At 41.5% G+C, this 17,338-nt stretch overlaps 1 long non-coding RNA gene across 2 annotated transcripts in view; it reads left to right on the top strand.

Moving 5' to 3' along the window:
- The window catches only part of LOC135579373 (uncharacterized), a 56,132-nt gene extending 40,139 nt beyond the window's left edge, over nt 1-15,993 (top strand). The window contains exons 4-5 of one of the 2 annotated variants that reach the window (XR_010472332.1): nt 7,553-7,705; nt 15,640-15,993. This is a non-coding gene — a long non-coding RNA (uncharacterized LOC135579373). Of the gene's footprint in view, nt 1-7,552; nt 7,706-12,273; nt 12,811-15,639 lie in introns of those variants that run through there. The other variant, XR_010472331.1, reaches the window with a different exon arrangement.
- Nucleotides 15,994-17,338: the final 1,345 nt, after the last annotated feature.

Below are 17,338 nucleotides of genomic sequence, written 5' to 3'. Positions count from 1 at the left end.
AGTGTTTTTTTATTTTCTACATGCAATTCCACAAAATTTTAGAGGGAAAATCAGAAAGAGTGGTGTATTGATGTAAGGACTGTAAGCAGACATCATAACTGCACATGGCAAATGAAAGCCAGCAGCGTTATGTTTGCTGTCCCTGTTACTAAGGAACTCCTCATGCTATGCACACTATGAGGAAAATGTGTGCTGGCAGTTCTGTGTGTCAGATGCAGCTATCCCAAGGTCACATGTTCCTTCCTAAAGCAATTTTTATTACTGTTTTCCAAGCCTTTGAAGATGTTTGGACTGGCCCTTCTCTTCTACACTATGAGTTTTCAAACCAGAAAGCCTAAAAGCCTGTCTTTACTGTGACTTCTCATCTGGTGAATTAACTTCTGTGTTTCTGAAGTACCCAGACCTTTTCCAGCTGTTTCCATTTCACTTCAAGGGACATATTAGCATGATAAGGACTCAAAGCTCTGCAGAGTGCACAAAACAGTTGCATACTTCGAGGTTACAGACAAAGCTTGTACCTATTCTCTAATTATCAGATTATTTAAGCGTGTTCAGGCTGCACTGTGCAGCCCCAAGTAAAGGTACACATCAGCATCACTGTTGTGCCTACAGAGGATGGTGAGGCAACATGACTTCATCTCACAGTGTGATAAACAATTCTAAGAGTTAGAGATGTTTGTTCATTAAAGCTTCTTAAAAGGAAACGCTCAGGGGTTATTGAGTTAGAGATGTTTGTTCATTAACACTTCTTAAAAGGAAACGCTCAGGGGTTACTGTGCAACATGGTAAGCCCCTGCCCTTTGTTATGCAATTGCCTTAAATGTTCGATCCTCTAAAGGTGGGAGGGGGGCAGGGGTAGGTGAGAAGATAGGAGATGAACTGCCTGACAACAGAGGACACATTCGCAGAAAGAACGAGTGACGTGGCACTCTGAGCAACGAACCCGGGACTGTCGGCCCTTTAAAAAGTTCGGAAGAAGTTTTTCCCGCGCGCGCCACTGGAGGAGCGGAGACTCCCCGGCCGCCCAGCACTGTTTTTGCTTATTGCGTTGAAATCCATCGGGAATACATTTCTGTTATTCAAGTTAATTTCGAGTCAAAATTTATTACAATTTGGTGCCGTGACTCGGATGAAGGATATTCGGTGGCAACCCCTCTAAGGGAGGCGCCCCGCTTCTTTTTTTAAGCGGCCCTTGTGGGACTCTTGTCACCGGATCCTTCACCGACGAACATTCTAAATTGCAATAAGCAAAGTAAATGCCGGCAGCCCCTTAAACTTTGTGCACGAAGACCCGAGTGAAGACGCAGGATGCGTGAGTATAGGCCGGTTATCCACTCGGTTGGGGCTGGAATTCCTGAGATACAGCAGAGGGTATCTCAGAAGATGGGACAGAAGAAAAGTAGGCATTCTGTTCCCATGGGAGGGGAACCGCAGGAAAGGCTTCCCCCAATTCCCCCAGATAGTCCGTTAGGATTAATGATTAGGTATTGGGATGATTACCCCTCTAGGCAGGGTAAAGGCAAAACGAAAGTGATACATTATTGTATGGAAGTTTGGGGTGGTAAAGAGATCCGTAGAGACCACCTATATTGGCCAGTTTTCGGATCATTTGAGGACTGGATCTGTCAGGCTTTAAACATTTATGTTAATTCAAAGGAGCCTTTTAGTTCAGAAGAAAGCGAATATGCATTATTATGGATGAGATCAGAGACTAGGGTTAATCTATACCCGTTAAAAGAAAAGGGGGGTGATAAACATGGCCGCCAGAGAAATAAGCGGCATGAGGAAGAGATCCCGATGACACTCCCACCTTATGTACCACCACCGCCACCACCCCCGGTACCAGTTCCTAGCCCAGTCCCTAGTCCACCCCCTTCGGCACCGAACCCAGAGGGTTCGGATGATAACCAGTCCACGGGGCCTGTCACGCGTAGCAAGACTAGGCAACAGCAACAGCAAACACCAGGGCAACTACATCCGCTGCGAGAGATCGCAATGGGAGGGCCTCAGGTGGGAATGGGATATGTGGCGGTACCTCTTAATTCCGGGGATGTTAGAGATTTTAAAAAGGAAATGGGGAGTTTGCTAGAAGACCCGTTGGGAGTAGCGGAGCGGGTTGACCAATTTTTAGGGCCCAACGTATACACGTGGGACGAGTTGCAATCAATAACAGGAATATTGTTCACTGCAGAAGAGAGGGGAATGATCCGTAGGGCCGGTATGCGGATTTGGGATGAACAGCATCAGCAAGGTCCTGCAGCCAACACAAAATGGCCGCTGCAAACACCTGACTGGAACGATCAGGATCCATTACATAGGGGTCATATGCAAGACCTACGGACTATATTAGTCCAAGGCATTAGAGGGTCTGTTCCAAGGGGTCAGAACATTGGCAAGGTATTTAGTGAACACCAAAAGAAAGATGAAACACCTACAGAGTGGTTGGAACGGCTCAGGAAAAACTTACAATTGTATTCGGGGTTAGACCCTAGTACCCCTGTGGGAGAGGCGCTGTTAAAAACACAATTTGTAGCTAGATCTTGGATAGATATTAGGAAAAAGCTAGAAAAATTAGGAGATTGGCAAAATCGTGGGTTAGATGAACTACTGAGGGAAGCTCAGGAAGTGTATGTTAGGAGAGAGGATGAGAAAGAGCAGAGGACTGTACGAATGATGGTTGCAGCAGTCAGAGAAGGTACAGCCCAACAGCAATGGAAATCCAGAGACCGAAGGGCACAGTATAAGGGGCCTAGTCCTAAGGCAAGACCTCTTAATGATGAGACTGCAATGGAACGGGGTGAGCCGATAGAATGCTTTTACTGTGGAAAGAAAGGGCACATGAAGCGGAACTGTAGGAAGAAAATGGCGGATGAGAAAATGTTTAAAGCGGAATAGGGGTGTCAGGGGCTCTTTTTGCTGGGGACCCAAAAAGGAACGAAGCCCTTGATAAAACTAAAAGTGGGTCCCCAGCAGCAAGAAATTGAATTTCTTGTAGGTTCTGAAGCAGAACGATCTACCGTACAAACTTTACCCAAGGGATGCGAGATATCTTCCGACACTATGCAAGTAATTGGGGCAAAGGGAGAGCCATTTCAGGTCCCTGTTATAAAAGGAGTAGTTATTGAAACCGATTCCAAAATAGGAGTGGGAAATTTACTTTTAGTTCCTGAAGCTGGATATAATCTCTTGGGACGGGATTTAATAATTGAATTGGGTGTTAATTTAGAAGTAATGGGGAAAGAAATTCGGATAAGATTATGTCCTCTCAGGGTGGAAGATGAAAATAAAATTAATCCTGAAGTATGGTATACAGAAGACTCAGTAGGGAAGCTGGACATAACACCCTTTAAAGTTAAAATTTCTAGTCCAGAAATACCCATTCGTGTAAAACAATATCCAGTATCCAAAGAGGGCCGAAGGGGATTAAAACCAGAAATAGATTACTAGAAAAAGGCCTACTCGAGCCCTGCATGTCTCCCTTTAATACCCCCATTTTACCCGTAAGAAAGAAAGATGGAAAATGGAGACTAGTACATGACCTGAGGGAGGTGAATGAAAGAACCGTGAGTCGATTCCCTGTAGTGGCCAACCCGTATACCCTCCTGAGAAAATTAGGTCCGAATGATCAATGGTATAGTGTTATAGATTTAAAGGATGCCTTTTGGGCTTGCCCGCTAGATGAAGAGAGCCGAGACTATTTTGCCTTTGAGTGGGAGGACCCAGATACGCATAGAAAACAATTGCGATGGACTGTGCTTCCCCAGGGGTTTACGGAGTTGCCTAACTTGTTCGGGCAAGCTTTAGAACAAATTCTGCAGGAATATGAGCGCAGTCCAGAAGTGGTACTAGTGCAATACGTAGATGATCTCTTGTTAGCAGGGCAAGACAAAGAAGTGGTTAGACAAGAAAGTATTAAATTATTAAATTTCCTTAGTCTACAGGGGCTCAAAGTGTCAAAGACCAAACTCCAGTTTGTTGAGCAAGAAGTGAAATATCTAGGACACTATTTAAGCAGGGGGACCAAACATTTGGACCCAGAAAGAGGAAGTGGGATCTTGTAATTTCCAGCCCCAAAGTCTAAACGACAGATAAGACAAATATTAGGACTAACTGGATACTGTAGACAATGGATCAAAAATTATACAAAGAAGGTAAAATTTTTGTATGAAAAATTAACACAGGAAAAACTGGTACAATGGACGGAACAAGATGAGGAACAATTTGATTGCATAAAGAAAGAGCTGATAAGTGCCCCTGTGTTGAGCTTGCCAGATGATACGGAAACCATTTTATTTGTTCACTAATATAGGTGCAGGGACTGCATACGGGGTCTTGGCACAAGAATGGGTTGGACATAAAAAACCGGTAGTTTATTTATCTAAACTGCTAGACCCCGTTAGCAGGGGTTGGCCAACATGCCTAAAAGCAGTAGTATCAGCTGCATTACTAGTAGAAAAAGCACAGAAAATAACATTTGGAGGAGAATTGCATGTTTTGACACCACATAATATGCAAGGGGTTTTGCAACAAAAATCTGATAAATGGATAACAGATTCTAGGTTGTTAAAATACGAAAGTATTTTAATTGAATCCCCTAAATTAACCCTAGAAATTACTTCCTTGCAGAACCCTGCACAGTTCTTATATGGGGAATCTAGCAAACAATTAACACATGATTGTTTGCAAACAATTGAAGAGCAAACAAAAATAAGACCTGACTTAGAAGAAGAGGAATTGTCAGAAGGAGAAAAATTGTTTGTAGATGGCTCTTCTCGAGTCATTGAAGGGAAACGTAAATCAGGATATGCGACAATAAACGGAAAAACTAATAAGGTCTTAGAATCAGGGCCATTAAATCCTGGGTGGTCAGCACAAGCCTGTGAGTTGTATGCCGTTTTAAGAGCCTCACAGTGGATCGGCACGGGTAGTGGAACCATATATACGGATTTGAAGTATGCATTTGGAGTAGTACATACATTTGGTAAAATCTGGGAAGAACGAGGGTTGATAAATTCCCAAGGGAAAAACTTAATACGTCAGGAATTGATCACACAAATCTTGCAAGAAATAAGAAAACCTAGAGCAATAGCAGTGGTTCATATAAAGGGACACCAGAAAGGCCTGAATCCCATTATTAGGGGCAATAACCTTGCAGATGAAGAAGCAAAAAGGGCGGCCTTATTAAATCTTAAAGGATTGACTTGTGAGCTGCCAGATCCAAAGAGATTAAGAGAAAATTGCCCTAATTGCGGACAAGGAACAGAACGGGAAAACGATTTCCCTTGCTATGAGTGCTGGAAAGAGTTCAACGTAGACGCTATTCCCTGTACTTGTCTTGGGCTAAAAGACAGATAGTGTTCTAGCCGTCCACGCTCAAATATATATGTCTTTAGTACTGTAGAAAAAGAAAAGCTAACCAAACTAGGGGCAAAGCAGCAAGGTGAACAATGGAGATTAGAAGATGGGAGAGAAGTAGTTCCAAAAGTAACTGCAGTCAGTATAATTAACAAGTTACATGATACTACACATTGGGGAACGCAAGCATTAGTAGATCAATTTGCCACAAAATATGCTTGCATAGGAGCATATAACATAGCAAAAAGTATTGTTGAAGGGTGCCTTACATGCCAGAAAGTAAATAAACAACAAATAAGGAAACGAGTTCCCGGTGGAAGGGAACTCACATACCGGCCATTCCCAAGAATACAGATTGATTTTTACAGAGTTACCAAAGGTCGGCTGATACTGCTATTTATTGGTGCTTGTAGACCATCTCCCGCACTTTGTGGAGGCATTTCCAACAACTAGGGCCACTGCTCTTACGGTAGCAAAAATATCGTTAGAAGAAATAATTCCCCGATATGGAATAACCGAAGCTATCGATTCCGACTGGGGCCCACATTTTGCATCAAGAATTATTACAGAAATCTTTCAGGCACTAGGTACTGACTGGCAGTATCATACTCCATGGCATCCACAAAGCTCGGGAAGGGTCGAACGAATGAATGGGAGAGATAAAAAAGCAGCTTACTAAATGAATGATAGAGACTAAGATGTCATGGGTAAAATGTTTGCCCCTAGCACTGTTAAACATAAGGACCCAGCCAAGAGCAGACCTCGGAATATCACCCTTTGAAATGTTATATGGAGTGCCATTCGATTTAGAAACGCCACAAGATCACCCAAAGGGAATATATTTCTGTTATTCAAGTTAATTTTGGGTCAAAATTTATTACATCACTACGTAGTCAAAAAAAAAGAGAAAAGCACTCCTGGAGCATGGTTCTGTCTACCTAAGGACCAGACTATCTCCTAGAGAAGACCTCCTTTTGACTATATTGGGAGGTTCAGCTGAGTACACTGTTTAGTGCTCTTCCATGAGGTGTCCATGCTCTTCTGTTCTGCCTGTCTCTAATTCAGGATTGCCCTTAGGATAATATGTAAATACACAGAGCTAGGGTCCATGAAATATTGGTTCTGAGAGGCCTCCTGTGTACAGCACAGAGCAGCACTGTCACCAACATGACATGAAGGCAGCTGTAACTCTGTCATATATTCAAAACCACCATGAATGGAGACCCTTCACCTCTCTGGTGATCTCTTCCAAGGCTGTACCACTTCCTGGGTAATATGTTTTTCCTGATGTCCAGAATGCGTTTTCTGAGCTGCTGTTTCTGGTCCTGGCACTATGGAGTAGAGCTTGGCTCTGGCACCTTTTAAAATACCCTACAAATACTTGAATGCAGAGCTCAAAATGTGCAAGGCACAGACAGACTTGCACGGGAAGGGTTTTGCTGAGAAAACAGGGATGATTCTTCTTTCATTCATCACAGCAAAATTACAAAACAGTTCTGGGTAGTTTGATTCCTAGGTTCAGTGACTGGCTCAATTAATTAAAATATGGATTTGTTAAATTTGGTTATTAGCTGGTCTCTGATAAACTGAGCAGCTGTATTGATGTTGACGAGACCATAATGTCAACTGACCCAATGTGGGTTAAAGGACATGCAGCCATATTTTCCCCAACATGTGTAATACAGTGTTTGAAGTCCAGAGGTCATTGCTTCATTCTGCTTGATGTTATGGAGGAAGAGCAGAGAGTCCTTTTCTTGTAGCCTTCAGAGTATCAGGCTTCAGGACTAACGAAACAATAAATCCTTTCTTCCCACTTCATATACTTCTTATTTTCAAGCTCTGTTGCAGAGTCAGCACTGAGTGATTTCCTCCTGATGTTTCAACATAATCTCCATGGCCTTGAGTGACAATATTGTTATGGGCAGGTAGTAAGTGAAGAAAGCTTTACCCTGTATTAAAGGGAACTCCAAAAAAAAAAAAAATCTCTTAAAATTGCTGTGCTGTCTTAATTACTGGCACAACATGCATTTGAACAGTCACCTTAGCTGTGACTATTATTATTTTCTCACAGATGATGTTTCATCTCTGTATAGTAATGCACAACAAGCTGTTTTGCATCTCGTTAGATTTCAGTGTAGCCTTTTGGGAGAAAAGCTCAAAGTTGTTTTCTTATTTTCTTCTTTTTCTCTGAAAATAGCTGAATGATGTGCTATTTGACTGCCACTTCAGGGAGCACAGACAAAGGAGAAGTTGAATGTCTGCATATAGGAACTGGATCTGGGAGGTGGAATTGTTTCTGTAACTTGAATCACAGCACAAAGAAAAGCACATAAGCTTTTGGGAAGAGAAGGTGAGTCTCAAGTTCTGAGAGCATGCATGACCTACTAATGCTTCCCAACAGCAGGGGAGAAGTGGGGAGGGAGGAGAAGGTTTTGAAAGTGAGCCAGAGCCTCCTGCAAGCACTTCAGGGACCAGAATCACAGTCCATTCTCTTGATCATACCACTACCACGTGTCAGATGATTCAGGGTGCATTTTACTTTCATTAAACTTACAAAAATTAAATTCATTATCCTTTTCTCAAGTCTGGGACTGAAATTGATGTTATTGGGGAAGGAGCACTCACAGAGATACAGGCAGGTGCTGGTGCATAGGATTTTCTTTCACAGGAAAGCAGGCTATAAAAATAGTAGTAGGTCCACTAAAGCTGATGGACTTGTGGAGTGCTTGTGTAAGTGAGAGGAGAATCATCACGTTGTCTGAGCTCTTTCTCATATCCTCTCACCACCTACTGTATTGAAGGAAAGTCACTTGATAGAAAGGGCCTTCAGTGAAGGGGTTGGCATTATTAAATGCTACAACTGGGAGTTTATTCAGCTGCTGAGATTTCCTTTCTTCCCTGTTTCTCTTTTTTGTTTTCGTGTTTTTATCCAACCGTATGTGCAAAGGCATTTGATCAAAAAACACTCCAGAGTCTTTGTAGAAAGCATCCCTTTCAATGAACACCTCTCCAAAGACACTCTTCTGATCCAGAGTGGGAAAACAGCAAAACTTCCCATTTTTTTCAGGTCAATCATATTGACCTGAGTTAGTCTTAGACTGCGGCTTGCTTCAGCACATGGTGCTTCAAGAGGAGTGGAGGTGATGCGCTCATTCACCTGAGGATTTCCAGAGACCTCGAGACTGATCAAAAGCCAGTGTGTCTACTGTCTTGTCTGCAGAGAGCTGAAGAGAGCCAGAGTGCAATAGTTTGTGCAAATGATGTTCCTTCTCATGTATTCCAGCATTCACAATGTTTAAAAGGTGTTGGATAGCTGCAGAGTCTTAGGGTATATTTGTCTATTTCCTGCTCTGTCTTTGAAAATCATTTTTAATACAGGGAACTTTAAGAGATTGTTCTTCACATGAATTCCTAAGAAAGGATTTTTGAGAAATGTAAATACAAATGAATATACTCCTCTGGAAAGGCAATGAGAGTGATTTCTTTAGCTTGTCCTCAAGTGCATAAGCGGTAAACCAAGTAACAGGCTGGATCAAGCCAGCTGATTTCTTAAAAAGGAATGTTTGAATATTTTTCTCAAAGATATTTGGAGCTTAATAGGCAATATACGCTGCATGGCTTTACAGTATCAGGATGCAAATTTGATTTGAGAAAGTCACGTTTTTTCTTCTCTGTCCATTGTCCACTAATTAGGATTATCTTGGTGCTCTCTGAATTGTCATTTGAACAATGAACAACTGTGTCACAGGAAGAGGAGACTGTGCTAGCCAGTTAGCTTTTCAGTATATCATCTTTAATAGCAACTTAAAATTATAAAAATATTCAAAAAATAATTGCCAAAAACTATTGGAAAAAACAGTGTAATAACAAGGTAACTATAAAAAAGAAAAAAGGGGGAAAATGCCACCATAAAGGAGCAGCTTTGGAGTTGATGGCTTTGTTTCTTTAGGGAGATATTTCAAATAAGGTTTGAGTGGAGAATGATATCATTGAGGAAACTGTGACAGAAATATAGGGGAAATTTTCCCCTGAAACAGATTTAATTAGAAGAAGCTATATAGACTAAATTGATTATTTTCATCAAATCTCACTTTTGATAATATCTTTCCTGAAAAATTAGAAATGTTTTGGAGAATTTTACATGTACTGTAGTGAACATTTTTGTTTAAATGAAAAAAATAATTCTTTTTTGAAGGTCTTATTTTGATTGTAGAAATATAATGTGGTTGAAATTAAAACCAAAGCACTGGGTTCAGTATTGGGTCTGCTGAAAGGAAATGAGTTAACACCTAGCAAAACTTCACTGTACCAGGCATGGTCCTGGGAATAAATGTATTTTGTTAGTCTCTGTAGCACCCAGTGCATAGTCAGTATAAACTCTGAGCTTATACCAGCTCTTTTTTTAAAAAACAAACAACAAACTTTGAATGTTCTTAGGACAGTCCCCAGTGTATCACAGCTACCCCAAAATCTGAATTTCCCTTCTCTAGGTAAAGGACTTCTGAATCCTATGTTGTATCTGTGGCACTTTTACTTAAGATTAAAGTTCTGCTTCACTGTGTCTTAAAAGGCCAAATTCATAGCTGTAGAAAGTTCTCCTGGGTGGACCCTCGAAATGACAAGCACCAGAATAAGAAACTGCATTGCTACTCTGAAAGGAAACATTGCTTTACCAAAGGTTGATGCAATCTGCTGAACAAATAGCTCTAACAGGTACAAAGTAGCATGTACACCACCATGTATATTTTCAAGGCAGACAAAAACCCCCCAAACAGAAGCCAGCAGTAGCTCATCCGTCAGCTCAAGAAATTCAAATAATTGAATTTACCCATGTCTCTGTTCCTTGAGACAGGCAGCAATTATGGGAATCATTTGGTGAGATGTGGGTTGCAAAGGGTTAAGCTCCTGTCAGTCCACACACAGACAAGTAAAAATTACTCAGGTCTGTAATTTATTTTGTTAACTATGGAGATACCAGTTTTTGATGAAGCTGTCAAAAGGCTTAGCATGGTGTAAAAATCAAGTAAGAGATTTGTGTTAACAAGTTCCGCTTGCCAGGAAAGATTATAGTTAATGGCAAAGGAAATAAACTGTAAAAGCCCTTTCTTTAAACCATACTGCTGGGCAGCACTGAATCTCAAAATCTCATTAATTTTAAGTATTATAGCTAAATGAAAGAAACAGATTAGTATTTTTGACACTGTTATTAGATGGAATTGTTGTTGGATGTGATATTTCAAAAACCAAACTGCCTTTAGAATAAAGGAGAAACTAGGAAATTGTCCCACAGAACTGCCCAGGATCACAGCTGAAGCTGAAAATAGACATCTGTGTAGTAACAAAGAAGGTTCACAGCAGGTTAGCATGCTTGTTAAATGTTTCTTTGGTATGAGATTAAATGTTTTGCTGGGGTTAAATTCCCATCAGCTTAGGAAAGTTAAATTATTTCCAATTTCAAGAGCAAAAGCAGTCAGAAGGCGGCAGGTGGAGACCCACAGGTGAACCCGATTCCAACCTTTACTGTGTTAGAAGTAACATGAAGGTACAAGAGCTCAACAGCCTGATGACGTGTGTACAGGTAGAAGGATGAGCTGGAGGTATCTTTTGCTTCTCTAAAATCTGTGTATTCTCTAATTTCTTTCCTGACTGTCCAGCAGCTCTGGAGTCCTCACAAAAGAAGACCCTACTCGCTTAGTGTTAGGCCTGTAGTCTCATCAAATTGAGAGGTTTTCTGTGATTTGTAGGATGATATTTCTTGTTTGAAGCAGTGAGCAGCCAACCACAACTTCTGAATAACACCTGCAAGTTTCCAGTGTTCCAGACTTTTATTCTACAGGCTCTCCCCAGCCCTGCGAGCTGGCTCCATTCATTCCTAGAGCAGGGCTCCAGTTGCAACCAGATTTCATTCAAGAAAGATTGATCAGTCTGTAGACTGGCTAGTATAAAAAGAATATTTCAGCCTTTGCTCTTCAGTCACATCAACTTTCATTTTTTCATTCTCACTGAATACAATAAAAGAGGGTCATGGGAAGAACAACAACCAACAATCCTTTTGTTCTTATTAGCACATTTCAAAGTCTGAATTAGATGTGTTGTACCTAGTGGGAATACTGAAACAAACCATAAGCACAACCATTGCACTTAAGTACCAGGTAAATACTTTCCTGATTTACAATTCTGCTTCCCTTCTTCATCACACATTAATTGTGAAGAAGCTACAACAAAATGGGTTTGATTGTTGTCAGACTAATTAATGTGCATCCTTCAGTAAACACTTCAATAGTGTGCATACCTAGAAGGCAGTGTGAGGGGAAGTATTTTTGCTTATGTTTGCTGGACCATGCCTGCTATCCTGCAGATCTTGAGGTTTTATGGAAATTATGACTGGCTCTGCTGTTGAACTGGTGAGTTCTTCCCTAAGGGACAGATTACAACAGCACGGCTCTGTTTGAAAGGGCAGCTAGAACCCATACTTCCATCAGTCCAATTTTTAACATATCCCATTTATCTTATCACCCTAATTGAATAAATCAAAGGACATAACCAGTAGGTCAGAATGTAGCTTGAACCTTTGCTCTTCTGTTTTAACTTCTACTGCCACTCCTCTGTTTCAGACCTTACTTTTCTGCAACTTCCACTAATGCAAAAAAAAAGCATAAGGCAACAACATGGGACAAGACTGTCCCTCAGCCTTCATGGGGTTTTCCTACACTTCTCTTTTCCTCTGGCTCTTGAGTACTTTGCTGTTTCTGATGTGGGTAACAGAAATGGGAGCCTTAATATGAAAGCTAAAGATAAAAATATTTGGGTCAAAGCACAAGCTGCAAAGCAGAGAAGCAAGTTAATGGTCTGTAATTTACCTGCAGCATGCTGTGTTTTGTTAATTTCTGCTCTTTATATGCTTCTCTTCATGTCTAGCTCTGAAACAGCGGTAGAGTGTCATAGCGGCATTGAGCACAGGACATCATGCTCCACTTCACATGCATGTGGCTGCTCTACAGGAGGATGTTTGCAGCCCCATCATTGAAGATACATTACTGTGTGTGATCCCCTGTGAAGTGTGTAACAATTTTGTAAATTAAAAAAAAAAAGGCAGCTGTTTATTTTTCAGTGCTTGAACTTTCTGACAATACTTTCTTTTTCCTTCCAAGCAAAGCTGACATTTTTCCATCTCTCTGCTGTGCTCAGCTAGAGTTGCTTAACCATTCATGAGTTACGGGTGGGAATATTTGTACTTTAAAAAATGCAGAGCCCCCCTGCCTCTGCACGTTTACAGCTTTCCAAGATAGTTTTGTTGACATATGATATATACCATTTGCTCTGTTCATGGACCTTAACAGCAAGTGTGTTTTTTTGTTGTGTTTTTGTTTTTGTTTTTGTTTTTTTTTTTAACAAAACATGCCTGTAAATGTACAAGTAGTGCATATTTGAAAATAGATCCCTTTCTTAGGAAGAAGCTCCACTAAGCTATTGTCCTGGGAGATTTCACCTGGAAGCACTAAGTACACAGACTCCACTATTTTATGTGCATACATAATGACCAGTGTTGAAATACTTGTCATAGTCATTCCTTTAGTATTGGTGCCATCAGTGTGTTTTGGGGCTTTTTGGTTTGGTTGGTTGGGTGGGTTTGTTTTTTCCCAGCACAAAGCAGAGCCACCCATCCCTCTGTATCTTACTGCAGGTGTACCACATATAGGTTTGTTCTGTTTTTCAAAAACCTGTAGCTAACAGGATCTGAAGTGCCTTTAAAACCCTAGAACCTGATGTTAATGGCATAATTGTGTCTGTATTCAGGGGCCAAGTTGAGGGTGCTGATGCCATCCAAAGCAAGGAATCTGTCCCTGGGAACTGGCAGTGCGCTTATGAAACAAGGAAGCAAAGCTGAGGAGCATGTAGGTAACTGTAGTCACTACCTCTGTCGACTGAGCCCTCTCTGTTGAAAGCCAGGCTTCTCACTGAGAGTCTGCATAGGAATCTGATACGCAAAACCACCCAGTTTTAACTGGGTTTTAAAAGCCTTATAGATTATTACTTTTTCTTATTATTGCCACAAGAAGTTCTCTTCTTCTCAGTGTTTGCATGAGTCAGAGAGGTTTATTTCAGGTGAATGCAGCTCAACCAACGGACATGACACCCAAGCCGTATTTTTTTGCGGTACACTCTGTTCTACTGGGTGCAACTCTGCCAACACCCCAGAAATTGGAGGATGCTCTTTTCTGAAGGCATGAGTGTTTAAAGTTCACCCTGACCATCAGATCGTTCCCAGATGAACTTTTAAAGTGTGTCTGAGTTGTGAGGCATAGCGTTGCATTGAAAGTCCCTCAGAGCAGCTCTGGCAGTTTATTTGTAGTTCAGAAGGTCAAACAGTTTCACTTAATTGGAAAACACTGCTCACCGGTCTGTGGGCTTATTGATGTACTGTACATTTGATGGGATTAGTTACTTGTGCAAGTTTCTAATATGACCTTTGTTAATCAGATACATTCTCCATAATTGGCTGCTTGGCGGTTTTCAAGAGTCATTTACGTGATAAATTCAATAACAAGTTAGGCGTTGCTAATCCCATACTGAAAGGAGTATCTGTCTGAATTGTGTGTGAGTGCTAGGTGGAAAGCTGTGGCCTTCTAGCTGTTTTGGGATGGGAAGCACTAAATTCTAGTTGTGTGATATGCGACCACTCAGAAAAGGCATTTTTTTCAGACTTCTCTTGATTTCCTGCCAGAAAAGTTGTGGGGGCACAGGGTAAACAGGCAAAACTGCTTCGCAGAAAGGAGGATTTAATGGGCTTGGCTTTGGTAGTTGAAATAAGGTGTTAAATCAAGATGCTCCCAGCACACTGAACTAAAACATGTAGTAGCAAATACAGTGATTTGGGGCCAAAGGTCTCTCATCTTGGGGGTTGCAGTCTAGTTTGCACTGTGAGAGAGGCTTTGCTTTCCCAACACATCCAGGTGGGATTTTGTCGGTGCAATGGAAAGAAGTTGTTGTTCTACTGCATACAGCTAGACTCTCCACGTCTGACCTCTGGGCCAGAATGTAGCCTGGCTCTTTACTTCTAAAAGCTGAATTCCACAATCTTACTTGCATGCACTTTTCTGGGGACAGGCTGGCACAGCATTTGTGGCATAAGACTAAAGAAGGCAATATATCTCTCTTCCTGTGGTGAGGCCAAACCTCGAATCCTGGGATCTGTTTTGGGCCCCTCATGACAAGACCTTGAGGTGCTGGAGCGAGTTCTGAAAAGGGAATGGAGCTGGTGAGGATGCTGGAGCACAAGTGTGATGGGGAGCGGCTGAGGGACCTGGGGGGTTCAGCCTGAAGAGGCTGAGGGGAGACCTTGCTCTCTGCAAGTGCCTGAAAGGAGGCTGGAGTGAGGGGGAGTCAGTCTCTTCTCCCAGGTAACAAGTGATACTCAACAGAGAGGGGAGTTGAAATGAAGAGGTTGACAAGGCATGACAGCTAATGCAAATGCCTGTATCTTAATGTACACACAGCTCTTACAGCTAAGAAAAAACCCATCTTGGAGCAAAGGAAACCCTGTTTTGGGGACAACAAGACTACCCGGCCAGTCCTTTTTTCTGTAAAACATGGAATTTCCTAAGTTATGATAAAATAGTATGTTTAGTGATTTCCTGGGCAGGTTGGTAAGTTCTTCATTTGGTTAAGATCAAAAGCTAAGCTGAACTCGCAGCTCTTTGTACACACTCATTACCAAGTGTCCTCTGCCACTGAAAAATCATATCTTTATCAGTCTTCTTATTGACACTTTGTCCGTGCTTGGAAAAAATGAAAGTCCTATACAAAAAGTACTATGTATTCTTTTGGGACATTTGTCCTCAGGATGTCTAGACAGGTAGGAAGGACTAGAGGAAATGGATGTTCATGGCAATGTACTTCAGTGTCTTGGGTTTAGCTGTAACTGAGCTCACTTCAGTTCCTGAGCGGTTGCACATTTTTGGGGTTGTTTCCTAGTCATACCCAAAAAGTTGCTTTTACTATTGGTCACTTGGTGGTTTGTCCCTTACTGTAAATGTGGCTATACTTGTCAGAAAGAAAAGCTGCTGGTAGCTGAGCCCTTCACATCTGCCTGTTACTTAGTTTCTTCATTTGCAACTCAGCTGGACTGAGATCTGTGACTGGACAGATTTGATTTTTTCTTGTAAGTATCAGAACATTTCACCTCAGCTCAGTTTTCTTTACTGCTGCCATGCCATCTGTGAGTTGTGGTTGTTTTGCTTTATGCCACAGTTCTGCACATGCTTTTTCTTCTCCTCTCCCCAGAGTGATGCTGCATCTCCCACATGGACACCACATGGTCACACAAGGCCACAACTGACTTCGTGAGCCAGCTAAGGGCTGGCAGTGCTGCATTGCACGATCTGTTCTTCAGCACAGGAGCCTCCTGAGAGGAAAAGCAGCATATAAGCCAACTACATAATGATGCAAATGAAGCTAAACTGTAAGAGTTGCAAGCTTACAGAAATCAAGATCTAACATTGTCCCTTGCTCAAATCCATGCAGTTTACGTTCTTTCTCTTAATGCAGCCTGGTAGAATCAAGCATCCCTGTACACATGATTTTTTATCTGCTAGTTCTTAACTCATCTTTATTGTTAATAAATAGATCAAACGGTGATTCTTAATGGAGCTTAATGGGTATATGTCAACAGTAATTATCATCTTATGTTACTATGATAGCTTAATCCTCCACTGCTTGTCACCCTCCCCCAAAAGCCACAAATAACTACATCAACATTCTGACAAAGCCTAAAATAAGTATCTTTATTTTCTTCTTCTAACTAAGGACACTACACCACTACAGCTTTTCTTGTAATAGGATATCTTCTGCATTAGCCTATGTACAAGTTAGTTAGTTCACTTATCTCCAGCAAACCTCTCAGGCCCGTATTGTATTTCTGCAGTGCTAAAACATTTCCATAAGGTCAACATATGGTAAGAAATTTAAATGCTAGTGGGGAGTCTGAGAAGAACTGACATTCGTGCATCATCTTCAAACAAAACACATTTCCTAATAAGATCTGTGAAGGCAGATCTCATAGCTATTAAATATAGATCTCAAAAATAAAAATATGGGTGGTTTTAAGGCATCTGTCAGAGTAAAACTGTTCTTCAAAGTGAGATGTCAACAGGAAAAAAGTGCACTTCTAAATTTTAAAAAAAAAAAGCTATTGTGTAACAAATTATGTGAAAACATAATTTTACAATGTGGGTGGGGTTTTTTTGTAATTAAGAAAAAAAATGGAGCTTCTCTAGCAGCTTCAATTTAAGGCAGTTTGTTCATTTCCTAACACCCTTAGCAGAGAGCAGACTCTTGCCAGCTCTGCAAACAAGGAATCGCTTCCATCTGCTGGAGACCAAAAATACCTCAAGAACGAATGCCAAAGGTCTCAGCCAGGTGCTGGGATCATGTGAGAAGCCTGGGAGTGCTCTCTCCAGAACACTGGGAGGTAGTTTTACAGCCTATTCCCCAAGATGACAAGCCAGAATATGTAATGCTATGCCACCCATCGAAAATGTCCCATGTTGCCAGTATGAAACCCAACCAGAAGGAAGATGAACTAAAAGCAGTAATTCCTCAGGCTGGCAGCCTCCCCCAGGGAATATTTCAAACACATTAAGCCTTTCTCAGATGTACATGAGAATGGAGCAAAACCTTCAGAAGAATATCAGGCTCAGCAATGAGATCAGGGATTGAACAGTCAGCTGAGAGGTGTTGCTCAGGTGGCACAGATGCTTTGAAGCTGGACTTGCTTGCTGTAATAATGAACATTTGAGAATTCTTCTTGGAGCACTAGGTAAACGTAACTATGTTTATACATGGGATCTCCATGTGAGGGTGACCTATCAGAAACACATCTCTGCACACATTCTCTTCACCAAAATCCTGTGCATGAACAAATGCATTCTGAGCCAGAAACCTGGCAGAATGAGCACACTGACTTTCTACTCCTTGTTATCTG

Source organism: Columba livia, chromosome 4, assembly GCF_036013475.1.
Source record: "Columba livia isolate bColLiv1 breed racing homer chromosome 4, bColLiv1.pat.W.v2, whole genome shotgun sequence".
NCBI classification, from domain to species: domain Eukaryota; kingdom Metazoa; phylum Chordata; class Aves; order Columbiformes; family Columbidae; genus Columba; species Columba livia.
Note: the sequence above shows the minus strand (reverse complement) of the source record. Positions and strands in the feature narration are given on the sequence as shown.